The 8,670-nt window shown below is 42.3% G+C and overlaps 1 protein-coding gene across 4 annotated transcripts in view; it reads right to left on the bottom strand.

Moving 5' to 3' along the window:
• Positions 1-5,777: 5,777 nt before the first annotated feature.
• LOC310732793 (uncharacterized protein) overlaps positions 5,778-8,670 on the bottom strand; it is a 339,677-nt gene continuing 336,784 nt past the window's right edge. For all 4 annotated transcript variants that reach the window (XR_014535547.1, XR_014535548.1, XR_014535549.1 and 1 more), the window contains exon 11: positions 5,778-5,881. The gene's annotated coding sequence lies outside the window, so the exon portion shown is untranslated. The remainder of the gene's footprint in view (positions 5,882-8,670) is intronic.

The raw sequence follows: 8,670 nt of genomic DNA, 5'->3' as shown, positions 1-8,670 counted from the left end.
TCGGTGCGGGTGGTGCGGTCAGCTGAACCACCACCATCCGTTAGGACGCTCTCAATGGTGCAGGTGTAAAAAGACTTTAGCACCTGAGAGGCTAGTTTAAAGTTTCTTAGACATCTCAGATGTTGCAGACATTGCCAGTTTTCTTCACCAGGGTATTGATGTGACAAGACCAAAACAGGTTCTGTGTGATGTGAACACCAAGGTACCAGAAACTGTCCACTTTCTACACTGGGTTCCCTTTGATGTTTAGCGGTTGGTATGACCACTCCTGCTTCGTGCTGAAGTTCACTCCTTAGTCTTGCTGACATTCAGTAGAAGATTGTTCTCCTGGCACCATCTCTCCTGGTTTTTAATCTTCTGTAGGTAGGCCGTCTTACCGTTGTTGGAGATCAGGCCCATCACAACAGTCTCGTCAGCAAACTTGATGATGGTGGTGGTGTTAGATGTGTCAACACAGTCATGTGTGTACAGTGAGTACAGCGGAGGGCTCAGAACACAACCCTGTACCCCAGCAGAGTTGGAGCAGCAATGCAACCAGACAACATCTCTAAGATGCTTCACACTGTCTGACTGAAAGTAAGACATTATGCAATTTACAACTATGACAACATTTATACAACAAACCAAATAGTTACAAGTACACACACAGTCCACTTTATAGAAACCATGTCAAGTCAAGTCAAGAGTCAAGAGGCTTTTTTTGTCATTTTTACTATACACAGTGGTACACAGTACACAGTAAAAATGATACAACGTTCCTCTGGAACCCTGGTGCTACATTAAACAACAACATAGAGCTGCAACACAATACAAGCTACATAAAGTGCATCGAGTGCAACCTAGTGCAAACAGTGCAGACGAAAAACAGTACAGACAAAAAACAGTGCAGACAGACAGTGCAGACAGACAACACAAGACAAGACTAGTAAACCTACTGTATACTCTGAATATACAGTACTGTGCGAGGAGAACTGCAAAAACTTTACCCGGGAGTGAATATAAACAGAGTCTATTCCTTGTGTAGTAAAATCAATAAATAAATACACAAGATCCAGAAATAATCTTATTGCAGTTAAAGCTGGAAAATGCCAGATAAGTAAACACAAAAAAGTTCAAAGGTTCAAGAGAATAGCCCGTAATCTGGAGAAAAAATGGAGGAAAACTGAATTGGAGGTTTTTAGAATTGGGTATAAAGACAATATGCTTAGCTACGGACAGGCACTAAATGCTGCTAGAGCTGAACACCTGAGCAAACTCATAGAAAACAACCAAAACAATCCCAGGTTCCTTTTCAGTAGAGTAGCTAAATTAACAACAAATCAGGGATCTGAAAATGTGTTTCATCACAGTTAAGTAGTGAGGACTTCATGAATTTCTTCACTGAAAAATAAAAAAGCATTAGAAACACAATTGTGGCGGTCCAACCTCTAACAGCATCTCCTGATCCAATCTCAAACAGCATCTCCTGATCTAATCTCACCTTAAACTTCACAACTACACTGTTTTACATTTATAGAACAGGAAGAGCTGTATAATGTTATTACCAAAGCTAAATCAACAACATGTCAGTTAGATCCCATTCCAACTAAACTACTGAAGGAAGTGTTCCATACAGCTGGTGAGCCTCTTCTCAATATTATTAACTCCTCACTATCTTTAGGTCACGTCCCTAAACCCCTAAAGATCTTAGAAAAAATTGTGTCTGCCCAGTTCTGTTCCCACTTATAAGAGAACAACATCTTTGAAGCATTTCAGTCAGGTTTCAGGTCTCATCATAGCACAGAAACTGCTTAAGGTAAAATCACTAATGACCTGTTTTTAGCTTCAGACTTTAGATCTCTTTGTTAGTTTTACTAGATCTTAGTGCTGCTTTTGACACTATAGATCATGATCTTCTCCTGGACCACTTACAGAATTACATCGGCATTCAGGGACAGGCATTAAGCTGGTTTAAATCCTACCTGTCTGATTGTTACCATTTTGTAGATTTAAATGGAGAGCTATCCAGGCTAATGCTAGTAAATTATGGGGTGCCACAAGGCTCAGTTCTAGGACCCCTGATTTTCACAATATACATGCTTTTCTTGGGAAATGTTATTAGGAGGCATGGTATTAGCTTCCACTGTTATGCTGATGACCCAGCTATATACAGTGAGGAAAATAAGTATTTGAACACGCTGCTATTTTGCAAGTTCTCCCACTTAGAAATCATGGAGGGTCTGAAATTGTCATCATAGGTGCATGTCCACTGTGAGAGACATAATCTAAAAAAAAAATCCAGAAATCACAATGTATGATTTTTTAACTATGTATTTGTATGATACAGCTGCAAATAAGTATTTGAGCACCTGAGAAAGTCAATGTTAATATTTGGTACAGGAGCCTTTGTTTGCAATTACAGAGGTCAAACGTTTCCTGTAGTTCACCAGGTTTGCACACACTGCAGGAGGGATTTTGGCCCACTCCTCCACACAGATCTTCTCTAGATCAGTCAGGTTTCTGGCCTGTCGCTGAGAAAGACGGAGTTTGAGCTCCCTCCAAAGATTCTCTATTGGGTTTAGGTCTGGAGACTGGCTAGGCCACGCCAGAACCTTGAAATGCTTCTTACAGAGCCACTCCTTGGTTATCCTGGCTGTGTGCTTCGGGTCATTGTCATGTTGGAAGACCCAGCCGCGACCCATCTTCGAAGCTCTAACTGAGGGAAGGAGGTTGTTCCCCAAAATCTCGCAATACATGGCCCCGGTCATCCTCTCCTTAATACAGTTCAGTCGCAGAAAAACACCCCCAAAGCATGATGCTACCACCCCCATGCTTCACAGTAGGGATGGTGTTCTTGGGATGGTACTCATCATTCTTCTTCCTCCAAACACGTTTTGTTCTGGGCTGATTTCTCACCCTCCTTAGGATCATTGAGACCCCACGAGGTGAGATCTTGCATGGAGCCCCAGTCCGAGGGAGATTGACAGTCATGTTTAGCTTCTTCCATTTTCTAATGATTGCTCCAACAGTGGACCTTTTTTCACCAAGCTGCTTGGCAATTTCCCCGTAGCCCTTTCCAGCCTTGTGGAGGTGTACAATTTTGTCGCTAGTGTCTTTGGACAGCTCTTTGGTCTTGGCCATGTTAGTAGTTGGATTCTTACTGATTGTATGGGGTGGACAGGTGTCTTTATGCAGCTAACGACCTCAAACATGTGCATCTAATTTAGGATAATAAATGTAGTGGAGGTGGACATTTTAAAGGCAGACTAACAGGTCTTTGAGGGTCAGAATTCTAGCTAATAGACAGGTGTTCAAATACTTATTTGCAGCTGTATCATACAAATAAATAGTTTAAAAATCATATATTGTGATTTCTGGATTTTTTATTTTTTTATTATGTCTCTCACAGTGGACATGCACATACGATGACAATTTCAGACCCCTCCATGATTTGGGAGAACTTGCAAAATAGCAGGGTGTTCAAATACTTATTTTTCTCACTGTATCTCATCGAAACCAGACAATAAACGCAATTGACCAGGTTAACTGAGTGTGTTAAAAAATTAAAAGACTTGATGACTCATAAGTTTCTATTATTAAATTCTAATAAGACAGAGATTTTGATCATCGGCCCAAAAACAAGTACACACAAGCTCCATCATTTCAACCTGAAAATGACAAAATTCTGTAAAGCTCCTATGAGACAATTTCTGTTGTGCAAAGCGCTATAGAAATAAACTTGACTTGACTTGACCCTGAGGAGCTCCAGTGCTGATGGTGAGGTTGGATGAGGTGTGTTTGCCCACCCGTATGGTTTGTGGTCTGTTAGTCAGGAAGTTGGATATCCATTGACACAGGGGTGGGAGTCCCAGTGGTGGGAGTCCCAGGAGTGGGAGTCCCAGGACCTCCAACTTAGAGGTGAGCGTGGAGGAAATTATATTTATTAAAGGCTGAATTGTAGTCAATAAACAGCATTTTCACATGATTCCCTTTTCTGCAGTCCAGGTGGCTCCTCATTGTGCAGAGAAGATATGCGATGGTTTCATCAGTAGACCAGTGTGTCCGGTAATGAAGATGTGATGAAGTCTCTGAACAGTCTTTAAAAGCACTTCATCACTACTGAGGTCAGGACTACACGACGGTAGTTATTGAGGCAGACGGCTAAGGCTTCTTCATAACAATGGAACAATGGAACAATGGTGGACTGTTTGGAGCATGAGGGGACACCAGACTGTTCCAGGGAGAAACATCATCACAAAATATCCTTTTGATCAGCTTATGTGTGTGGTGTGTGTTTGGTGTGTGTGTGCTGTGTATGGTGCATGTGTGTGTTTGTTTACACCTCCCCCACCACACACACATACACACAATTTGTCCTGTTTCACCCGTCTGTCTCTGTCTCTTGATGTTTTATGGTGAAGTGTCTGCAGGGTATAAACACATTAAATACGACAGGAAGTACAGGCACCCCCACAACACACACACACACACACACACACACACACACACACACACACACACACAACTGACTTCCCCACAACACACACACACACACACACACACACACACACACACACGATCGGCTCCCCCATAACACACACACACACACACGTCTGGCTTCCCCACAACACACACACACACACGATCAGCTCCCCCACAATACACACACACACACACACACACACACACACACACACACTTTCGGCTCCCCCATAACACACACACACGTCTGGCTTCCCCACAACACACACACACACACGATCAGCTCCCCCACAATACACACACACACACACACACACACACACACACACACACACACAACACTTTTGGCTCCCCCATAACACACACACACGTCTGGCTTCCCCACAACACACACACACACACACACACACACACTGTCGGCTCCCTCATAACACACACACACACACACACACACACACACACACACACACACAGCTACATCCTTGAGGTGATACCACTTTGTAAGTGTGGAGAGGAGGGCAATATTTCTTAAGGGTGGGGGTGGGGGGCAATGATGGTAGTGTAATTATTTACCATGTGCTTCTCATCTGCCCTCTTGGAGTCTATGTTAGCATTAGCAGATTAGCTTCTCTACAGCTGTGTGTAAACTTGAATGAGTGAAAAAACCTTAATTGTTAAAACTTTTGTGCAGTAAATCATGTTACTGCATTTCTCTGTACTCACACTCCGACCATAAAAATACATTTCAACCAACCCAAACTTACTATTTGACCACTAGTATGGGCACCCCTGACCTTATTTCAGATGTTTTTCTCTTCAATGTTAGAATATTCTTCACCGTTGTGGGAAGGCTTTCCACTAGATTCTGCATTAGTGCAATCAGACACTGATGTTGATTTGGGTTTAGTTGATGTTTCAGTTGAGGGGATCAGGGCTCTGTACGGGAAACTTGAGTTCTTCCACTTTCTGTACGTACTGTACTTAAGTAGCTTTTTTGCAATTTGTACTTTACTGAACTATTTCCATTTGACTTTTAATTTAACTTACATTTCAAAGTGAAATCTCTTATTTTTTACTCAACTACATTTAGTGAAATCAGTCATTTCTTTTTATTTACGAGGATAAAAAAAACATAACTGGTGAAACACGCAGCGAGTCACCAATCAGGATCGAGTTCACACTCTGTTTTACACGTTTTCTGATTGGCGCTTGGTGTATCTACTGATCACCAACATACAGTTCAGCATCAGATCAACATCAAGCAGAACATTTCTGAGGAAGGAATAAATGATGAATTCATCACAACACACGTGACCTTAATTACACGTTTTTATTTAAAGGTTTTATATGCAATAATAATTATAATAGAAATCAATCAGTGTTTGAGTCACTAATATCATTCTATTAATAGATCAGTGTGCTGAGAGTCACATTCGAATCTTTTCACATAAACTGAGGTGATTAAGTAAAAAATCTTGTGATAAAAATGACAACAGGAAAATGATAGTTATAATAAATCAGTACTTTGGATGCTTAAGTGCATTTGAAGGTAAAAACGTTTGTATTTTTACTGAAAAGTTTTAAGGGACACTTTTACTTTTTCTGCACTAATATTTTAGGGTGTCTCCACTTTTACTTAAATAAATGCTTAGTGTTCTTCATCCACCACTGTCCTACACAACCATGTCTCTGTGTCTATTCCAATAACAATGCAAACACATTTTAAAAAGTGATTTTGTAGAAAACAAATTGGAGGTGACCCACATGCAGTTGGATGGTCAGGGGTGGACATACTTTTGCCCATGTGGTGTGTGTCACTGCCTCACTGTGTCCCTGACCATTGTTCCTCAGAGTCACTCTCTCAGTCGGAACCTTGAAGGTGTTCAGATCAGTTGAGTTCCTTACCTGGGTCGTGAAACGGCACGAGCACGAAGTTGCGAATGGGCGTGTCGGTGAGGCTCAGCGCGCGCTGCAGGATGCGCGAGGCTCCGTCTATCACCTGCTGCAGGTCGTCATACATGGAGCCCGTGACGTCAAAGACGAAGGCGAGAGAAGAACCGCTGATCTCGTGATCCGAGTTTAACTGCGCGCGAGTCTGAAACACAGCCAAGGCCAGCGCTAAAACCGCGAACCAGAACTCCATCAGAACTTCACTTCCAGTCCGAACCGGACCTTCAATACACACCGAACACCTTTATCAACACAGAGCGCGAGACCGCGAGGGAGATCCGGAAAATCGGCCTTACTGTTGGAGAGAAGTGCATTCAGTACCGACTCGTGTGTGTGTGTGTGTGTGTGTGAGTGTGAGTGTGTGTGTAACCTGACCCCACAGCTCTCTCTCTCTCTCTCTCTCTCTCCCCCCTCTCTCTCTCTCTCTCTCTCTCTCTCTCTCTCTCTCTCTCTCCTATTAAGTTTCGAATAGACTACAAACTACTGCTACTCACTTATAAAGCACTAAATGGTTTGGCTCCCATGTATCTATCCAGTCTCTTAACACGCTACAATCCGTCACACTCCCTGAGATCTCAAAACTCTGGGCTTCTAGTAGTTCCTAGAATAGCAAAGTCCACTAAAGGCGGTAGAGCATTTTCACATTTAGCTCCTAAACTCTGGAATAGTCTTCCTGACAGTGTTCGGGGTTCAGATACACTCTCCCAGTTTAAGTGTAGATTAAAAACATATCTTTTTAGCAAAGCCTACACATAACACACATCACACACATCACATCACAACCTTGTGCTCCAGAACATCTGATCACATGCACATTATCAACTTGTGCTGTTAATATCATGAACAGCAGCTACGCTAATTCCTCTCCACTGCTTCTCTTTCTCTCCCCATCCCGAGGCTTCCTGAGGTTTGGCCAGCTCCAGTCACGTCCCACCTCGTGAAGATTATGGACCTATGGATGATCATGGAGAAGTAGATGCCGAGTGTTTAAAGGCCCTGGCATGGAGAAGCTGATGCTGGATCTATGATGATCACAAATTGTTCTGTATTGTTGAAAGATTTATGACCAAACTTTTGATGTCACCCATATGAGGATGGGTTCCCCTTTGAGTCTGGTTCCTCTCAAGGTTTCTTCCTCATATCATCTAAGGGAGTTTTTCCTTGCCACTGTCGCCACGGCTGCTCATCAGGGACAAACGCACACCATTCACCTTCACTGTTGTTTTCTGTAAAGCTGCTTTGAGACAATGTCTGTTGTGAAAAGCGCTATACAAATAAACTTGACTTGACTTGACTTGACTCTCTCACACACACACACACACACACACACACACACACACACACACACACACATCACACATCTTTTTCCTTCACCACAATCTCCATGGTGCTCATCAGAGATAAACACACATCATTCACCTTCACTTTCAAATTCTGTAAAGCTGCTTTGAGACAATGTCTGTTGTGAAAAGCGCAATAGAAATAAACTTCCCTTGACCTAACACACAGGTTACACACTTGTGGAGATGATGGAGTGTTCCTCTTGTCATCTCCACAAGTGTGTAACCTGTGTGTTAGGTCAAGTGAAGTTTATTTTTATTGTGTTTTTCAATGTGGGTCACCTCCAATTTGTTTTCTACAAAATCACTTTTTAAAATGTGTTTGCATTGTTATTGGAATAGACACAGAGACATGGTTGTGTAGGACAGTGGTGGATGAAGAACACTAAGCATTTATTTAAGTAAAAGTGGAGACACCCTAAAATATTAGTGCAGAAACAGTAAAAGTGTCCCTTAAAACTTTTCAGTAAAAATACAAACGTTTTTACCTTCAAATGCACTTAAGCATCCAAAGTACTGATTTATTATAACTATCATTTTCCTGTTTCACCAAGGGCATGCTCATCATCTTTTTCCACATTTGGTGCACTGTGCTTTGAGAATTTGCCCCCAGGGGCCACACTTTAATTAGATTACATTACATTTCAATAAATTAGATTCAACATTATTGTCATTGTGCAAGGTACATGTTCAGAGCCAATGAAATGGAGTCAGCATTTCAACCAGAAGTGCGTAATGCAGAAGGTAATAAAACTTTCTTTCGGCTTCTCCCGTTAGGGGGCGCCACAGCGGATCCTCCGCACGTTTGATTTGGCACATGTTTTACGCTGGATGCCCTTCCTAACGCAACCCTCCCCAATTTATCCAGGCTTGGGACCGGCACTAAGAGTGACTGGGGATGGTTCCCTGACCGGGAATC

The sequence above is a fragment of the Silurus aristotelis genome, assembly GCF_946808225.1.
Source record: "Silurus aristotelis genome assembly, chromosome: 11".
Taxonomy (NCBI): domain Eukaryota; kingdom Metazoa; phylum Chordata; class Actinopteri; order Siluriformes; family Siluridae; genus Silurus; species Silurus aristotelis.
Note: the sequence above shows the minus strand (reverse complement) of the source record. Positions and strands in the feature narration are given on the sequence as shown.